The sequence below is a fragment of the Myxine glutinosa genome, chromosome 3 (genome assembly GCF_964187855.1).
Source record: "Myxine glutinosa chromosome 3, kmMyxGlut1.1, whole genome shotgun sequence".
In the NCBI taxonomy this organism is placed as follows: Eukaryota; Metazoa; Chordata; class Myxini; order Myxiniformes; family Myxinidae; genus Myxine; species Myxine glutinosa.
The window spans coordinates 178,511,513-178,528,555 of record NC_136263.1 but is presented as its reverse complement, the minus strand read 5'-3'; the positions used below and the strand labels follow the sequence as shown (position 1 = coordinate 178,528,555).

Below are 17,043 nucleotides of genomic sequence, written 5' to 3'. Positions count from 1 at the left end.
TTGTTTCTGGGCAACAGACTCACCACAAGATTCAGTGTACCATGGACCGGAGGAAGGGTATGACAACTGAAGACGAGATGGGATAAATCTGTGCATGAGAGGGAGCAATTTACTTTGGAAGAATTCCTAGGATGAGTTGATGTCAGAGGCGGTCAAGATGGGAGACCAGTCCAGATGATTGATGGCTGCTTGAAGACCGTGCCAGTTGGCCTGAGTGAAATGCCAGACTCGTCGACGCTGAGGAGGCTCTCTGAGAATGGTCAGAGAGATGTCCACTTTAACAAGCACATGATCAGATGAGCCGATTGGAACAGAGATTGGTTGCTGAGAAAAACGAGGTTTAGTCAGTACGGACGGATGGACGGAAGGACAGCCCGAAAACATAATGCCTCGGTGACGGTCGGCGGAGGCAAAAAACGGTCGGCTCCAACTACGATTTGAATGCACGATGAGGAATCGATATTGGAACAATCGGAGTAACCACACAGATCAATACATATGACATCGTTCGCTCTGCAAGAACAGCGCTTCAAGTCACAATGACTGCAAGAACATTCTGCAATGGAGAAAAGTGAGCAGCTCCTCAGGTGCGGGATCCTTGGTCATCCACACGGTACTCAGATCGTCTCCTTTAACACTCCAACCATGGTTTACTGGACTTGGGGCATCTATCTACTGCTTAAAGCAATGCTTGTGGATTGCACTTTGATAATTTGACCTGAGGCAATGCTGCCTCAAAGCATCGCTCGTCGTTGGCAGAGTGTGGTCCCCATTTCCTCCTAAACAAAAAAAAAAACCACATCAAACTTCGTCAACAGATAAACATTTCTGTCTGTACAGTTCGACAAGCTAGAGCAACGGACGCAGATATTCAGGAAGATCGAAGTTCTAGCCAAGTTCACCAAGTGTACTGCTATCACATGATGATGCCTGGACAATATCTAGTGGCCTCTTCTTTCCTTGCTCTGAAACAGCTGGTCGAGTCGCTTCCCGTGAACGCAAATGAAGGACGTGCAGAAATCTTCGCCGAGGCAACAGAAGACCGAGTTCAAATGTCGTCCAAACCGTTTTTCCACGACGGGTATAGAAAAGAACCCTTCCAGAGATATTGTGCAAGTTAGACAGTAATATGATGGTGACATCAGTATCAGGACTGCATACCTGGTTGATGGAAGAGGGATCAGCATTGGCTGCGTGTCTCACGTCCGCTTTTTCATGATCATTTACATAATAATATTCTCAGTGGGATTGACAAAATTGAGATGAATTGGCGGTTTTGTGGTGAAAGTACCAAAACTTGGCATAGATCATGTTTTATATGTACTAAATGATTTCAGATACAGTGCCAAACTGAATTTTTCCCCCTGAAGCCTGTAAAGGAATAAAATCAAAGAGGGCCACCACACAACCTGAAAAATGTAATATCTTCAGCATTATTGGTTCACGAGTTATCAAGTGACCACTATATTCGTCATGTGTGTGCGTCTGTCTGTGTGTCCGCAGCATAACTACCCGATGATATCATCCAATCTTGATGAAACTTGGGTGGGAGGTTGATATCATGATCTAGTTGTGTCCTGCCGAGAGTGGGCGTATTGCGCCCATTGTGGGCGGGAGCCGCGCCCGAAAAATGTCTTTTAAGGGGGTAACCAAGTTCAAGCTACATCTTCTCCGAGGGGTTTGGTAGAGTCTGACAGCGGTTTCTGTATTTGGTTCGGCCAATGTCATGTGTCTAGCCCCACGGAGCTCGATTTTTCATTGTCGCCCCAAGGTCAAGGTCACAAGGTAACAAAATTTAGAAAAGTCGATTTTTGATGGTTTTATTACATTGTTCGCTTCCTGATAGGGTGAAATGTCGTACATGATCTGATATTATCACATGCATCATGAAATACAAGTTTCCCAACAAATTTCAGAATCCTCGACCTTTGACCTTTGAAGTTCACAAAGGTCAAATTTTCAAAGTTGTCGGAATCGAACCGAATTTTCGGTATTGTGTAGCTAACTAGTCTCATAAGTCATAACAGATAAATACATTCCTATTTATATAGTCATACCCCGTTTTACGCCATTTCGACCTACGTCAAATCCGACTTTACGCCACTCTTCTAGAGTAAATTTCAGTTCAGCGAACGTCATTATGTGCGACTTTACGTCACTCCTATGGGCGTGAAAAAAAGATTCCTTAAAGATATATTTAAAATAAATAAAATAGTACATAAATTAACAATAATAGAAGCTAAAAAAAACAATTTAAAATACAATAAAAAGCACATTAAAAATATATTAAAATGTACGTACAGTATACTGTACGTACGCGCAGCTGCTGGTTCTCATTTAAAACAGAGGCGACGTACAGTATTCCTTTACTGTGTCTGTGTTAGCCATGGGTCCTAAGAAGGATAATGCTAGTGTTTCCAAGCATAATGTGGTTACGATGGAAGATAAGTTAAATCTGATTAAAAGGTATGAAAAAGGTGAAAAAGTGTCGGTGATAGCGCATAGACCTTATCGCGAATCGGAACCGCAATGCGTCATGGGATCGGAAAGGGGCCATAGCAAGTGTACAGCCAATATAAGTCAAGACCTACTCTCAAGTGCCTTGTTGGTATTACACCTAGCGGAACAATGTCATACATTTCCAAACCTACAGGAGGAAACACGTCGGACAAAAAAATTGTAAAGATGACAAACATTGTAGACAAGTTCCAGCCCGGCGATATTTGTATGGCCGATCGAGGTTTCAACATTCAGGAACTGTTGTTGCATAAGCAGGTTGTTTCTCTTCTCCAATGGGAACCCACCTTTCCCTCAAATATTTCTTTAAATCGCTGGATTTTAATGCCAAACAAGTACAAAAAGTTGTAATTAAAACAAAAGCCGCGTCGATGTTACACAATGCCGAGATGCAGCTGTGCCTATAACGTCGATGTTATAGGCACAGGACATTCCTAATGATTCGATTACTTGATGTTATTTTTGTGCAAAGTGAAAATATATCTCGGCAATTTCCCGTGTGTGGCGACGAATTTTTAATATATCTCGGCATTTTCCCGTCTGTTATTTCAGGCGGTGTATGACTGACCATGCCGCGATTTAAAAAAAAAAATCTCGGCAATTTCCCGTGTGTGGCGACACGTGAACGAAGCTATGCTCCTCTCTCCACATTATTGTGACGACGTATAAATTAAATATTTCATCGTGACGATTGTCATCAAATGGACGAATTGTTAATACTAGGGCATGCCCGTACTATATATATATCTAAAATTATATCCCCCCCCCCTCTATTTACATGAAATGGTTTGGTCCAAAGCGAACGGCTTGCGAGTACGGTGACAATCCCCCCCCTCTATTTACATGAAATGGTTTGGTCCAAAGCGAACGGCTTGCGAGTACGGTGACAATCCCCCCCCTCTATTTACATGAAATGGTTTGGTCCAAAGCGAACGGCTTGCGGAGTTTGGTAAAGAAATCGCCATAGCGTGCACAAACGCGCAGGAAAGCGAAAGAATCGCAAATTAGTTTTAATTAGTTTTAAAACATAGTTTAACGCCAACATAGTTTGCCAACGTGAAATAAATGAATACGCTCTCAAATGTGCCGTCCGAGGCAGAGTCTGTTCGCCACGTTCGGCACACGTGATAGCTCGCTGCTCTCTGATTGGTTGAATCGTTTTTTGGACATAGCTCGGTAACTACTTCTCCGATTAATATGAAACCTTGAAAAGGCACATCCTCGGGTCCCCAGCAATATACCTGGCAAGTTAAAAGTATATCGGACCCGTGGTTGTCGAGAAACAGCGGTCACAGACATACAGACATACAGAGATTACTGGAATTATAGATAGATATCTCGGCATTTTCCCGTCTGTTATTTTGGGCGGTGTATGACTGACCATGCCGCGATTTAAACAAAATATATATATCTCGGCATTTTCCCGTCTCTTATTTCGGGCGGTGTATGACTGACCATGCCGCGATTTAAAAAAAAAAATCTCAATGGACTTGAAGTTACAGGCCTTTGAGAATTCATTTCGTTCTATAAAGGGCAACTTTCATCGGATTTTCTTCCCGTTTTTTTTCAACCGAGTCTAAAACTATGTTAGCGACTGTGAAAAATGAAATGATATATCGAATTTGATTTGAAATAAAACTGTGTGAGAGAGGAAGACACCACGGGCCTACAAAACAGGCCTCAAAGCTATGCGAGTTAATAAAATGGTGGATATTTGTTTATATGAAGGCTCTCCCAGAATGGGTGGAGCTATGGTTCCCAGAATGGGTGGAGCTTTGAGATTTTGTCTTCTCTGCAAGAACAAGGAGAACAAGAAGAACAACAACAGCAGAGGGCACTCTATGAGCAGCGTCTGCGACGCGGCTAACAAGAAGAAGAACAACAACAACAGCAGAGGGCACTCTATGAGCAGCGTCTGCGACGTGGCTAAAAACGCTGAATTTCTTTCACATCAGCCATCTTCCTTTCCGTAAACACAGCGTCGATCGTAGACAGACGCTTCCTCTTCTGGGTTCGTGTTTACCTTTGCCCCCTTTTCGATCCCATCATGCTTTGCAGTGGAGCGCCCTCTGTTGATATTTACCGATTCGCGATAAGGTCTATGCCTTAGGGCTGCCACGGTCGACGGTATCGACCATCATTCATTATAGGGAACGTATTCTCGCATACGTCACTGAAAAAGCGCCGCCGGCTAAGACTGCTAAAATGTGTGTTTGTGTTCAGAAGAGACGCCATGTTTAAGGTGAATAACATAATCTTATTAATTTTATTTATTATTCTTTACAAATTCATTAATTAATTGTGTTCATTACTCATTCAAAAATATGACCAAAATGTGTTTTTACTGTTCTTTAAGGTTTAGCGATAGTTATATACTTTCGCGAGTTATTTACTCTAGTTTTGCGGTGTTTGTCTTCATTTTAAGGCATTTTTTTTCTTTTTCTTTTTTGTATACAAGATCGAGGCTCGTGAAAGAGCTAAAAGGCATTACGCCCGGTTTACGTCAAAAACCGAGTTACGTCATGGCTTATGGAACCAATTAATGACGTATGCCGGGGTACTACTGTATTTTCAATGTCGGTTTTGACCTTTGTCATTGAATACTGCTCGCTCGTCAACCATCGTCGTCTCCTAACTTGTATCACAACTAAAAATGAATGAAACAAGTACAGATACATTCAAAGTACACCGGCCCCATGCAGAGAAATAAATATCCTCCAGCGCGGCATTGCCGGGGTGCAAGCCTGCAATACCACCGTGCAGCTCATAGAGACGGTATGAGGAGGAGACAACAACAACAAACAACATGCATTTTAAGGCCATTTTCCCTGCGAGAGTGGGGGTTAACCTTGCGGTCCCCATGACAATCTTCTCCATTTTGCCCTATTTTCTGCATCTCTCCTTGTTAACCCCCTTGCCCGCATTTCTTCTTCCACCACCTTTAGCCAAGTCTTTCTCGGTCTTCCCCGTCCACTACTTCCTTCTACTTCATTTCCATCACTCTTCTCAACCAGTCACTTTCATCCTTCCTCAACACATGACCAAACCATCTCAACCTGTTCCTCTTCACAGCATCAATCACAGGCTCTATTCCCATCATCTTTCACAATTCATCATTTGTCTTCCTCTCTCTCAACGATACTCCGCACATCCACCGAACGATTCGCATTTCCACCCTTTCCAACCTTCGTTGCTGCTCTACGTTCATTACCCATGTCTCACTCCCATAAATCATAACACTTCTCACACATGCAGCATACACCTTTCCTTTCAGCTTCAACGACACTCCCCTCATCATCAGCATGCCACTCAGTTCCGGAAACCTCTTCCATGCACATCTCACTCTAGCAACCGTTGCCAAGTCTGATCCACCTTCTCCATTCAGCATGTCTCCGAGGTAGCAAAATGTTTTCACACCTTCCAGCTTCATGCCGTCTCCAAGATCCAACTCAACATTTCCTCCATCTGCAGCTCCCTCTGTGCACACCATTACACTTGAATGTAGCTGGCACACTGGTTACTGACCCTCTCAGACCACTACATTTTTGATGAACCCACTCAGCGCACATTGTACATTGAATGGAGTTCACTCCGACACCCTTCCTGCACACAGCACATGGCCACTTCCCAGTTCTTTCCACCTCACCACATGCTTTACCACTTGTCATCACCTTCGTCTTTCCTCTATTCACCTTCAGACCTTTTGTCTCCATACATTCCTTCCACTTGTTCATCTTCTCCTTCAGTCCATCCATACTCTCCCCAATCAACACTGGATCATCTACATACAACAACTCCCACGGCAAACCCTCCTTCCTTTACATTCCGATCCAGCACCTCCATCACAGCGACAAATAGTCGTGGACTTAGTACAGACCCCTGATGCACTCCCACCTTCACCTCAAACAAACCACTGTCCCCGTCCTTCGTCCTTACAGCTGTGCGCGCTCTTTTGTACATTGCCATCACTACTCTGATCAACCATTCCTCCACTCCCAACTTCCTCAATGCCCATGTCACTACTTCAGTGGAACCCTATTGAATGCTTTCTCCAGATCAACAAACCCAAGAAACAACTTCTTCCTCTTCTCCATGTACCTCTCCTGCAACTGCCTCACAATAAAGAGCGCGTCTGTCGTTCCTCTTCCTGGCATAAATCCAAACTGCATTTCGTTGATTTTCACTTTCTTCCTTATCCTCCACTCCAACACCCTTTCCAATACCTTCATTCCATGCTCCAATAACTTTATCGCTCGATACGAGCCACAGTCCAGAGGGTCACCTTTCCCCTTGTATAGAGGGACGAGGGTACTCAGTTCCCAATCCACTGGAATGCCGCCTTTGACGCCCTGCAATACCGCCGTGCAGCTCATAGAGACTGCATTTGGATGGAGAGATGTACAATAATTGATTGATTAATTGCATAATTAAAATCAATAAATGATTTTCATAAAATATTTTCTTAATCAATTGGCCAATAGCATACTGAAACTACCAGTGCTTCATTCGAAGCTATAACTTTAATAAAATTAATGAAATAAGTCATTGATCTAAATACTTAATTTATTAATTAAAAAATAATTAAAGAATAAATCAAAAATATCCTTTAGAGCCACATGACTTGGTCACTGTCATGTCCAAATATCAGCTTCCGAGCTCAAAAGGTGCCTGAGATATTGCCCAGATGAGAAAGAAATTAAATAAATGATGAATAATGAAAATAAATAAATAATAATTATAAAATAATTAAATAATTAATCAATTGGCTAATAGAATACCTAACCCACCACCGTTTCACCCGAATCTGTATTTAAAAAAAAAATTAATCAGGTCATTATCCAAATAATTAAATAATTAATCGATTTTATTTTTTTGGTATGCAGGATCGAGGCTCGTGAAAGAGCCAACAATTATCGCACAAAAAATCAAACAGACACACCAAACATATAATTAGGGTAGCAGTAGACAAGATGGGGAGAGAAGGGGAATCACACAAACACAACATTTGAGAGCAGGGACATCGGGAGATCTGTGAGAGGGCTTGGGGGAGGAGGCGTGGGAAGGGGGAGGGGGAGGGTGGGAGAGGTATAAAACACAAGGACACTGCAAGGACTTCCAGGAAGGAAGTTGGTATTTAAAAATATCCTTTACAGCCAAATCACTTGGTCATTGTCATGTCCAAATATCAGCTTCCTCGCTCAAAAGGTGCCTGAGATAATGCCCAGAGGAGAAAGGAAACAAATAAGTACTTAATTAATCTATAATAATTAAGTGATTGATCAATTAATTGATTAATCAATAAATCGCGTGACAAAGCCGTGACAACCCATCGCAGGTAACAAAGCCGAATGCCTCAACACTGTGTTTGCCTCAAAATCTTGTGTCCCAAACCTGTCTCTCTCTGTACCCATCGTACCCAATCAAACCCACTTGCTCCTGGACTCTGTGTCCTTCTCTCCTGACAAGGTGGAGAAGTTTCTATCAATCCTCGACTATGATTCTGCAACTGGACCAGAGGGCATCAGCCCACGGGTCCTAAAATACTGCTCTGCTGCTCTATCTCACACGCTCTCTGTTCTCTTCACCCTCTCCTTTGCTCAAGGTCATCTGCCATCAGCTTAGAAATCAGCCAACATTACCGCTTTACACAAAAAAGGTGCAAAAACAGATCCTTGCAACTGCAGATCAATCAGCCTTCTCCCAATTATCAGCAAGGTCATGGAATCCATCATTGCTACGGATATCAAATCCTTCCTCTTCTCCAATGGCTTGATCTCTGATCATCAATTTGGATTCAGACCAAGTCACTCTACTCTGGCCATGCTGCTTCTGCGGTCTCAACAATGGATGGAGGTCCTCAATACCAAACAGGAAATCAGAGCTGTCTCCCTTGACATATCACATGCCTTCGATACAGTCTGGCACCCAGCTCTGCTCACCAAACTCTCCTCCTATGGTAACCAGGGAAATCTCCACGCATGGCTTGCAGACTTCCTTTCTGGTCATAGTCAACGTGTGGCCCTGAATGGATTTCTCTAATCTCACCTTCCTGTTCAGACTGGAGTTCCTCAAGACAGTGTTATGGGCCCTGTGCTTTTTCTGGTCTTCATCAATTAATCTCTCCGACTCTCTCGAAAATCCTCTCTATCTCTTTGCTGATGACTCCACTCTCTGCCGCTCCATACCTCATCCCTCAGATCGGCAGTCTGCAGCCTCCTCACTCTCTGCAGACCTGGACAAAATCACAGACTGGTCAAACAAGTGGAGCATGTCTTTCAATCCTGACAAATCTCACACGCTTTGAATGTCTCTCCGAAAAGACCGACTGGACAACCTTCCCATCTACTTTCTGAACAATCCTCTCCAAGAAGTTCTGCCACTCAAGCTTTTTGGTCTCACTATCTGCCATGATCTTTCCTGGGAAAACAAACATTTCCAAGCTGGCTTCCAAAGCCAGTCGCCGACTGGGCATCCTCCATCGTGCGAAGTCCTTTCTTCGCACACCTGAACTCCTCACAGCTCAGTGGAATACTGTTCTCCCCTCTGGCCTGTTGCCCCAGCAACCCAACCAATATCTCCCAGCAACCCTCACACCTAGCTCGGCTTCACACTGTTGAAACCAAAGCTTTCATAATCATTGGAATCTCCCGCGATGAAGCTATCTCTGAAGGCCTTTCACTCACTCACCGCAGGCAGGGAGGTGGTCTTTCTGTCTTCCACCGACTCCTATCCGGCCTAGCTCCCCCAGCTCCATCTGTGCTCTGTCCCCCAAATATTCCTACAGGTCGCACAATATCTCCCAGCAAACCTCTTCTGGTTTAATTGCCAAAATCAAGACTCTCTGCTCACCTTCACTCTTTCATTCCTCTTTACTCCCGCCTCAGGAACAAACTCCCTCACTCTCTTCAATCCCACTCCTCCCTCCAGGTCTGCAAAACAGCTGTTCACCACGATCTCTTGTCTTCCCCCATCCAAAACCTTGATCTTTTCTACCCCCGTTAATTCACCCCAAATCCACTTTTTTGAAATACCGACTTCTTTCCTGGAAGTCCCAGCAGTGTCCATGTGTTTTATACCTCTCACACCTGTCCCCCATCCCCCCCCCCCCTTTCCCATGCCTTCTCCCCCCAGCCCTCTCCCTCCCACAGATCTGCCGATGTCCCTGCTCTCCATCTTGTTCTCCCGCTCCCTTTATCATATGTTAGTAGTGTATATATGTTGCTTCTGGGACACTCTCATTTTCCCATTGACTTACATGTTAATTTTCCTCTTAACCTCATTGCCCATTAACACCTCTATTTCTCCCACCCTAATCTTTATGAACCTTTTGTCTATAGTACCTATCCTTAATGTTGTTCATTAGACCACTCAAACACTACAAATATTTGTTTTCCCTTTTAGACCTATAATCCTTCTTCTACATATCATCTGGCAGATTATCTTTGACCCACTCAAACATTGACCCATTCACTTACATGTTAATTTTCTTCTCACCTCTTTACGAACCTTTTAGCCTTTTTGACACCTATCCTTAATGTTGTTCATTAGACCACTCAAACAATGATTCCCCCTTGGTCTTATGGTACTCTTACTATCAATGATCCCGAGTAGACCACTGAAACATCGTTCCTACAAATATTTGTTTATGCGTGGGAAATAATTTAATTTTTTCATTAACTTTTTTTTACTTTTTTAACACTGACATTAGCTTTAAGAAAGAAAATGTTTAAGTTTGATTCTTTTTCAAGATATTAGCATACAAAAAAACCGGTTTTTCTTTAAATCTCCTCACTTTTGAGATGACACTTGAATAAATTCCAGGAACGAATTCCATTGTCTTATTTCCTGTTTCCTCGAAATGTTAAAGCTGAGTTCTGTTCCCGAAAATACATTTTGGACATTATAAAAAGCCGTATTGCCGTGCTGTTTTAATCATTACGAACCGAAGAATATGAGCATCAACTTGTCTTATTCCAGTCTTTCCTCTGATGAAGAATACTCGCCAGGACATTGGTAAGTTTCATTCAGAATTAAACTGGTGATGTGAGCTTTGTATGTGATTAATTTAAATTTATATGACTCGATATATTTTTTTATTACAGCAATGTGAATGACTTTCATGAGGTCCCTCAAGAGTTGTACAACGAACTGAATATAGGTTTGAATAACCTACCTCTGAGATGGAGGGCTCAGAATGAAGACACAGACGAAATTTCTGTACAAAATGACCATCCGAGTCTGACCCTGGTAATTCATTATCCATCTCTCTGAATGGCATCAATAAACGGGAACCAATAAACGGGAGCTGACATTTATTTATTCATTGTCAATATAATACTCTTTTTTTTTTCAAACAGAATACAACACCTGTTGAGATTGATGACCACGGCTATGAGTGGGTCTATTTTGATTTCCTACCAACCTGTGATACCCTAAATTTTCATCTCAACAGCATTGACACCAAACTCAACTTTTTAGAGGTATGTGTATGTGTGTGTGTGTGGTACACCATATCCCTACACATCGTAAGAGGCGATTCAGGGTTGGCGTCAGGAAGGGCATTCGGACATACATATATCATTCATATATTCCTTTACTTCACTTTTCCTTTTTCCTTTCCCCCCCCCCCCCCCCCCTCTTGTATTTAATAGAAAGAGATTCAAAACCTGAAGACATCTGCTGAACCAACCTTTGACTTGTGCTGGGAAGAAGTTGAATGTATAATACTTCAAGGAAAATGTTTTAGTAATATAAAGATTTAATGTTTTCACTATTATTTATATATATTTGTTTTGTTTGCAATTATGTAATTATTAATTACAAAAAGAGAATAAAGGAGGAGGGAACGGGGAGGTGCACCCCTGCCAAAGACCCTTCACCCCCCTCATCCCACCCCTCCCCTCCCCTTGTGTGTGTGTGGAAGGTGGGGGTGGGATGAGGGGGGTGAAGGGTCAAGGGTGGGGGTGCACAGAGTGTGGGGGATGATGGGTGTGGTTTGTGTGGGCGGGGTCTGTGTGGGTGGGGTCTGTGTGGGTGTGGGCGTGGTCTGTGTGGGCGTGGCTTATGATTTTAATTTATTTAATTTTTTTCTTTTTTTATTACCACTAATTAAATTAGTTAATCTGGGTGGGGTGAATAGAAATGTTGTTTAATGAATTATTAGCTTTGTTTTTTGTAATTCTTGTGAATAAAATGCCCCTAATATTTCTTCCCCATTCATATCATATACTTTGTAAGTCCAAGGGACTGTATCCATTATATCAACAATTTTAAATAATTCATTAGTCCACCTCTTTGTATAACCTTTTTCAAAATGGCTTTTCCATTTGTATATTCTTACCATATCACCAACTTTGAACTTGGGTTTTCTCAAATTAATCTGCTTTTCATATTCTAATTTTGTAAATGTTTCTGATGGTTTTGATTTTGTTGATGAATGAACTGTATTATTGTAATTATCGACAATATTCTGGATTAAATACACCCATTGTTGAGAACCGAGTTGCGTGAATTTTTTATATAATTTCTCTTTTAAAGTACGATTAAAACGCTCAATAACAACTGCTTTTCCTTCATTAAAGGTGCTGTATAATTTAATACCCTCCCCCTTTAGAAATTTCATAAATATTTTGTTATAGAACTCTGTTCCCTCGTCAGTCCATAACTTCTTTGGTTTTCTATGACTTTTATTAAATATTTGTTGGAAGGCTAACATTAAAGTATCACCCTTTTTATTTTTTAAAGGAACAACCCAAGCAAATCTACTCCTCAAATCAATAACGGTTAAAGCATACCTGTATCCCTTATCATTATTTAGTTTGATTAAATCAGCAGACCATATGTGGTCAGTGTCTTTGGAATAAACCTTCTAGTCTAGTAGGAAGACTAGGTCCCCCTGCACCCCCCGGAGATATACTTCTAATCAGTGTTTCTAGATTGGAAAAAATGTGTAGAAAATGACTAGCTATGGCCCCAAGCTGAAAAAATGTCCCACATACCATTTTTATGCAAATTACTGCTGCAAATTTTATGCAAAATTATGCAAATTTTATGCAAATTTTTGATGAGGAGTAGAGTTGAGGGGTCTTTGAGGGCTTCATCGAGGTGCTCTCGGTTGCAAGACTGGGTCATTCTGAGAAGCACAGCAGGATCAGAGATCATGATGTTCTCCTCCTCAGTGAATCTCTCCATCAACAGCCTCTCCATTGCCTCACACACTGTTTTGAGGCAAAAGAGGGACTTTGCGTAGGCCTTTCCACTGAGAACACCTTTGAGAGATCCACTTGTTACTAGTTGTGCCTCAAAGAGAATCTCTGCATATCCAGAACCACGCATCTTGTGTCCAGTGAGCATCCCGATGTAGTTCATGGATGTGTGGAAGGGTCCAATCGTTACTACATGACTAGCAAATTCATTTGGCCAGCGCCAGATGATGGGAAGGGCTTTCATGCAGACACCCAGATCAAATGTATTCAGGACCCATCTCTGACCCACCTCAGCAGTTGCTGCCTCGGAACGCTTCAGTAGCTCACGAACAACTGCGTTGTCTGTGATCGGTTGGTGGATAGGCGTGCAGTAGTCGACTGTTGATTTGCTGGGTGGGGGAGAACCAGTTGCAGAGGTGAAACCCCCTAGCCCAGGCACAGGCTGCAGGCCATTGCCATGCCATGCAGGCACCAGGCACAGACCGATCACAGACAACGCAGTTGTTCGTGAGCTACTGAAGCGTTCCGAGGACACAAGCTCACAAGCTCACTGGACACAAGATGCGTGGTTCTGGATATGCAGAGATTCTCTTTGAGGCACAACTAGTAACAAGTGGATCTCTCAAAGGTGTTCTCAGTGGAAAGGCCTACGCAAAGTCCCTCTTTTGCCTCAAAACAGTGTGTGAGGCAATGGAGAGGCTGTTGATGGAGAGATTCACTGAGGAGGAGAACATCATGATCTCTGACCCTGCTGTGCTTCTCAGAATGACCCAGTCTTGCAACCGAGAGCACCTCGATGAAGCCCTCAAAGACCCCTCAACTCTACTCCTCATCAAAAATTTGCATAAAATTTGCATAATTTTGCATAAAATTTGCAGCAGTAATTTGCATAAAAATGGTATGTGGGACATTTTTTCAGCTTGGGGCCATAGCTAGTCATTTTCTACACATTTTTCCCAATCTAGAAACACTGATTAGAAGTATATCTCCGGGGGTGCAGGGGGACCTAGTCTTCCTACTAGACTATTCCTTCTTTTAAACTTGGTGATTATAGGTTTGTGTAATTCTTCAGCCAAAAGCTCCTCAGTCTTGATGACATCATTGGAGTTTAATAGTTTTTTGGGAAATAACCAAGACCAAGTTTCAATTTAGCACTTATCATTTTTTTTTTTTACAATAAACCTGTCAACTTTCTCTCTCAACGTAGGATTTTGTATCAAAGAGAAATTATACAACATTTCTCTGTCTGCTTCATGTTTTTCATCCAATGTAGTGGTATTCCCATAAGCAATATCATGCTTCATACACACTTCATCAACCCTATTTATAGGCTTAGACCAAGGTTTAGGATTGTCAGCCTCATCTAATCTTTTATCCAGGTTTGTTCCAGGACCACAGAACGAATATCCAGGTAGATGTAGTTCCCCAGGAATTCCAGTTGTTGTAAATTTACTTCCTGACAGAAACTTTTGTATGTCTCCTCCACTTTTAGGAGAGATGAATTGACACTTTTTAGAGCCACACACTTGACATATTCCTTTTTGATAAACTCTATTATTTTTAGCTTTAACATAAGAGATATTTTTAGATTTGGTTTTCTTTTTACATTTGAGACAATAACTCATATTTATTTATCAGAAAAATTCCAACAGATTATCAAAACCTTTTTGGTTTTCAACATATACATTTCTATCTTAATTTTTAAAACATAAAGAATCCTTAGGAATGCCTTCACTCTCTCCTCCATTTATTTACAAATAAAAACTAACTAAAGTCAATAACACCAACATCATCAACTATATGACCTTTGTCTTCTTCATGTAAATCTCCTCGCTGAACTCATCTCAACCATTTTTGAAATCATTATCTTAGTAAGAGTCGTTAATTCTTTATTTTCCTCTTCGGTGCGTTGAGATTGATTTATTTGCTGTAATACACTCAATCTTTTACGAATCTCACTGATTTTCATCTTTTCATATTTTTCCTCCCTCTCTCTTTGCTCCCTCTCCTCCCTCTCCTCCCTCTCCTCCTTCTCCTTTTTCTCCCTCTCCTCCTCCTTTTTCTCCCTCTCCTCCTTCTCATTTTTCTCCCTCTCTTCCTTCTCTCTTTTCTCCCTTTCCTCCCTCTCCTTTTTCTCCCTCTCCTCCTTCTCCTTTTTCTCCCTCTCCTCCTCCTTTTTCTCCCTTTCCTCCTTCTCCTTTTTCTCCCTTTCATCCTTCTCCTCCTTCTCCTTTTTCTCCCTTTCCTCCTCCTCCTTCTCTCTTTCCTCCTTCTCTTCTTCAACTCCTTCCTCATCCCTTGCTACCCTTGAGCTTGAGCCCCAAAGAATATTATACATATACTCATCTGGATTTTGAGATATTCTTGTATCTATAATTATTTTTCTCATAATAGGATACCAATAAGATTTGTTGACGATTTCTAAAAGAGTTTTATATTTCATAACTTTGAGAAGTTCATTTTTATTTAATATTTTAAACAAGTCTCTATTTGTGGGTTTAGCAATATCAGTATAAGGCCAGTTTTTTATGACAAAATTCCCATGTATATGCTCCAAATCATAAGGTATGTAATACCGAGCACCATTTTCTTGTAGGTATCCTTGAATACAAAAATTATAATTCTCTTGTAGTCTTCTTCCTGCCATTTATGTATCTGAAATATATGTGAGATTAATATAATGACAGGTAATACCACCCCAGCTTCCCACTACCAAATCGGTTTGTATTCCTCGGCTTTCTATCCTTATCTCATTACCTTCCTTCTTTGTCATGCTAACCATCGCTATACTATCATATATTTTTCTTTTCTTAAAATCATGTATTTGTTGTTTACTAATTGTACTTCCACATAAATCCTTATCCTCGCCAAGCGGATAATATTCTTCTTTCCGAGACTGATTCAAATCATGTAGGTCTTCTATGTTTATTGAAAAAGACCAATTATACCCTAAATCAGGCATATCGTACCCCCATTTATTAATTCGCATATTAACTATATGTCCTTCTTTATAAAATTCAATTGTAAGCAGGTAGTTAAATTCAATGAGGAAAGGTGTATGGTCAGTATAACCAGGTGTTGTGGTTGTAAATTTTACTTGCTTAACAAAACGTGCTGTTTTCTTTAAAAAATATATATTGTGATAAATCACTGTATCTAATTAAGTCATTCGCATCTGTAGGGTTTGGATAATTGATTAATTTATAAGTATTCTTCATATTAATATTTTTACTTATACTATATTTTTGTCGTTCAGCCTGTGCCTTTGTATAATAATTTGATAAATCAATATCCTGAGAGGATTCTCCAAAGATAGAACCATCTTTTCCAACATAAGTCATTTATATTAGATTAAAAATGATATCATAAAAATTTTCATTATTGTTGAGTTGAAATAATACATATAAACATAATTGACCATATTTAGAATTAATTTCTTGAACTTGAAATGTTTGATAAACACCATTCTGTAAGAATTGTATAACTTCAACAGGCGGTGGCATACCATAACTATCAAAATAATATTTATCCTGACTATTATGAATACAAACCCAATGAGAACCATTCTGTGTGTCTAAATTCATAATAATATTCTTTGTATTCTTATTTATATGTATTAATTCATCTCTCATACAAATAACCACATTATCAATTTTTAGTGTTTTACAATACTTAGCTAGTTCTATATTTGACGTTGTATTCTTTCCAAATTGTTTAAACCATTTATCCATTTATTTATGAGAAAGATACAATCCATTACCCCGTTTAGTTAGTTTAACACCCGCTTGAGCGATAGAGGAAAGCATATCTCCAACCAACAATCTAGCTTTATCAGGTAGGCTTTCAAGTTTTTGAGCAAAATCTACAATTACACCACTTCCACTAATTTGTTTCTCCAACTCCTTGTTATGTCTTTCCAATTCTTTTTGAGCTTTTAGTTGTGCCTTCCTTTCGTTAGCAGTTTTTACCGCTGCTGAAATACCACCAGTCAATGCTCCCGCCGCACTTAAACCAGCAAATAAAGGAATTAGAAACGGGAGAAATCCTCCTCTTGACTCGTCTATTGAATATTTCTTTAACATAGGTTTTGTCATTTTAATTTTAAGTGAACCAGTATCATTTAGTGTTTTTACTTGTGTGTGTGTGTGTGTGAGTAAAACATCAATTCTTACAGCTCCTTTTCTTTGAATTGTATTAACATTAATAATACAAGGCTTTTGATTTTGAATACAAGATGTTAATTTATTAAGATTGATTTGATTAACATATACCCCTACCATTTATTTATGAGAAAAAACCTATGTGATATTAATCATAACAC

The 17,043-nt window shown here is 40.6% G+C and overlaps 1 long non-coding RNA gene across 1 annotated transcript; it reads left to right on the top strand.

The window, feature by feature from the left end:
- The first annotated feature begins 7,730 nt into the window (after positions 1 to 7,730).
- On the top strand, positions 7,731 to 11,358 carry LOC137423919 (uncharacterized). The gene is made up of 3 exons (XR_010983818.2): positions 7,731 to 10,764; positions 10,875 to 10,997; positions 11,169 to 11,358. It is a non-coding gene; the product is annotated as an uncharacterized LOC137423919 (long non-coding RNA).
- The last annotated feature ends 5,685 nt before the right edge of the window (positions 11,359 to 17,043 follow it).